Raw genomic sequence first — 3204 nt, 5'->3', positions numbered from 1 at the left:
TGTGTGTGTGTGGTGCCTCCGGCATCAGCATCGGGCTGGGAGCTCCCCAGGGGAAGGGGTCGTGGGTCCCGTTGGACTGGGGATTTCCAGCTGGCCGGGCGCTGGGGTGGTGGGATTCGCAGGTGTGACAGAGGGAATGCATGTGACTGGGGAACTTTGCCTGGGACTTGTTGCCCCAGTTGACCCCTCCACCCCCTCTGCTGCTGCCCGGGGCTAGTTGGGAGGAGATAAGGGATGGGGGAGCTTGAAGGGGCCCACCCAGCTGCTGAGCACTGGACTGAGGGTCCACACCCGCTCTGTTCCCTGCAGGAGGAAGAGAATGGAGGCCGAGGAGGAGGTAAGGAGCAGTGGGCCGGAGTGGGCGCTGGCAGGAGCTGGGACTCCCCAGGCCTGCTCCTTTCCCCTCCCCAAGTCTGCCTGTGTTTTCCTGTGCCCTCCACCCTTGACTCCTGTGCTTGTCGTTCTTCTCTGTGTCCTGGCTCGGCCCCCTCTGGGCATCTCTTCCTCCCTGTCTCTTTGTCCTCCCTCTTTCTTTCCTAAATTTGTCTTCCCCTGGGGCTGTCCATGCCACAGTCATTTGCTGGGCACAGCATACTCCAGGCGGCACTCTGGGGGCCCCTGCCCTCAACTTCTCCAGGCCTAGACCAAGGCAGAGGCAGGGGTGCAGGGGGCTGCTGGTGGGGTGCACTGAGCAAGGGCTCTCCTTGGGGATAGAGACAGTGGGGGCCTGGTGGGGCCCCAAGGGCTTTCTCTCTCAAGAAGGGGAGCCTACCTCCCCTTGCTGGCACCCAGGCTGCCTGGGGCATTCAAGGCAAAACTACTTAAACAGGCAGCCTCCTGCTGTGCCACTGGGCTTCTGCTGGGCGGACTTGGGAACACTGTCATCCTGAGTCCCCATCGCAGAGGCCGTGTTTGGGTAGGAGCCAGCTGACCTAAAACAGGCCCATTTCCCTAATGGACACAGCTAACAGTAGAGGAGTATTGGTGGGTGGAATGTAATTTGTGCCTATCTTGGGGTTCTCAGGCCTCTACTTGAAGCCCCTGGACCCTAGAGAAGGGAATGGGTTGGAGATATGAGTGCTGGATGTCTCCCTGGGTCTGTGGTGTGGACATCTCTGTGTGGGTGTGTCTCTCCCTGTTGTGTATCTTCAGGACCTGATGCGGGCCTCTTACAGCACCCTTTCCTCTGTCTTGTGACTTGGGTGTGTATGTGTGTGCATGACTCCATCTCCCCCACTAGAAGGTGAGCCCCGGAAGGGCGAGGACTACATCTCTTCGTCCTTTGTAGTCTAGTTTCCAGCCCACAGTGGGAACACAGTAGGCATATTATGGAGCAACTCTGTGTGTCCATGTGGGTTTTTATTGTCCCAGATATGTGTCCTCTTGTCTGGTTCTGCATAATGTCCCTGTGGATGTGTGGGTCTGTGCATGTCTGTGTCTGGGTGAGTGTGATCATTCTGAGCGTGTGTCCCCTGTGTAGCTGTGCATGGTGTGACTTCAGCAGTCACCCCCCCGCTAACCTGGTTGGTGCCCACCAGGACCCTCCCCCCGGCACCGCCTGGAGCCCATGGACACCATCTTCGTCAAGAATGTGAAGGATGATGGCCCTGCCCACAGAGCGGGGCTTCGCACAGGTGAGCTGTCCCCGTTACTGGCTCACTGCACCCTCTGGGGCTCTGCTCTCTCCTTCTGGTTAGGACAAGATTCTTGGATCCAGGTGTGGGAGAGGCTCCTGTCCCCCCACTGTCATCCATACCTGGCACAGGGCTTCTCAGGTGTGGCCATTGACACCCCTTGGCTTACTCACACATGGCCCTGCCTTTGTCCCCAGGAGACCGGCTGGTGAAGGTGAACGGGGAGAGCGTCATTGGGAAGACCTACTCCCAGGTCATAGCTCTGATCCAAAATAGGTGAGCGCCCCTGCCTGCCTCTCCTATGATAGCTCCCAGCCCACTGCCTCTGTGCACACCCCCCACTTGGCCCTGGGGGTGCCGTGGCGAGTAGGATCCCTGTTCTCCCAGGCCCCAGCCTCAGCCCACCTGACCCTCTGCCCTATCTCCATAGTGATGACACTCTGGAGCTCTCCATCATGCCCAAGGATGAGGACATCCTCCAGCTGGTGAGTCCTGCCCTACTGTCTGAGTGGAGGACCCCTGAGCCTTTCTCCTTGGGCCCTCCTCCTGCGGTGGCCCCTCTGAGAGGCAGAGGAGGCAGTGTAGGGGCAGCACAGCCTGGCATTGCCCAATCTGGGGTGCCAGGCCCATCCCTGGGCTGAGGCTGGTTGTTGCTTCATTCTGGGCTACTCTATGAAGGGAAGAGGGGAGGCGCTGGCCTTGGTAGGCAGGATTCCTGCCAGGGTATCTGGAAAGAGGGTGGCCTGGCAGGCCCTGCCAGACTGGCACGTTCTTGTCAGCTCCTGTAAGAGATGCCTGTTCCCCACACCCCCTCCCTGCCTGGCTCTGAGTGAGTGTATCTCTGGTAGGTATGTACACACACGTACAGAGCACACACCAGATACCCCCGGCACATCTCACCCCCCCACTGTCACATGCACCACTCAATACACGCGCGGGACACACCAGATACACAAACATACGACACAACCCCATGGCCCCAGCCTTCATATAGTATGCCATGTGGCACAGTATGCTGTAACACACACACAACGCACCAGACAAGCCCCAGTTCTACACACAGGCACCCACTACCACAATTCACCCTAACACCACAGGACACCACAACACCACATATGCCCACAAACACCAAGAACATCACAATACACTCTTCGTCTCCATTCCCACAGCACAAATGCCACAGCATATCACGATGCATACGCTTGGACTTCTCACCCCTCTGACATAAACACCCACCGATGTGTCATTGCAGCACGTATGCCCACGACATCACAGCACGCTGCAGTCCACCGCAGGGCCTGTGCCTGCCAATACCCCAGGATCCAAAATTTTCACAGTTGTGATGGGCGTTCTGAACCGCCTCCCCTCTGGACACCGCAGCACACCTAGAATACAACACATAGCCCACCACACAAAGGATGTCCACGGACCTCACACAGACATACCCGAACTCACGAGTGTGACCATTTACACATGCACACACACACCCACGCTCTGTCTCTCTCTCTCTCTCTCTCTCTCTCTGCCCAGTGCCCAGTTCCCTGGTCTCATGGGTCCCAGCCAGACGCCA

At 58.2% G+C, this 3204-nt stretch overlaps 1 long non-coding RNA gene across 1 annotated transcript; it reads left to right on the top strand.

Annotated features, from left to right (window-relative positions):
* The first annotated feature begins 302 nt into the window (after window positions 1-302).
* LOC103584391 lies at window positions 303-2120 on the top strand. The gene is made up of 4 exons (XR_549968.1): window positions 303-337; window positions 1539-1634; window positions 1832-1910; window positions 2065-2120. It is a non-coding gene; the product is annotated as an uncharacterized LOC103584391 (long non-coding RNA).
* Window positions 2121-3204: the final 1084 nt, after the last annotated feature.

The sequence above is a fragment of the Galeopterus variegatus genome, unplaced genomic scaffold, assembly GCF_000696425.1.
Source record: "Galeopterus variegatus unplaced genomic scaffold, G_variegatus-3.0.2 Scaffold53036, whole genome shotgun sequence".
Taxonomy (NCBI): Eukaryota; Metazoa; Chordata; class Mammalia; order Dermoptera; family Cynocephalidae; genus Galeopterus; species Galeopterus variegatus.
Note: the sequence above shows the minus strand (reverse complement) of the source record. Positions and strands in the feature narration are given on the sequence as shown.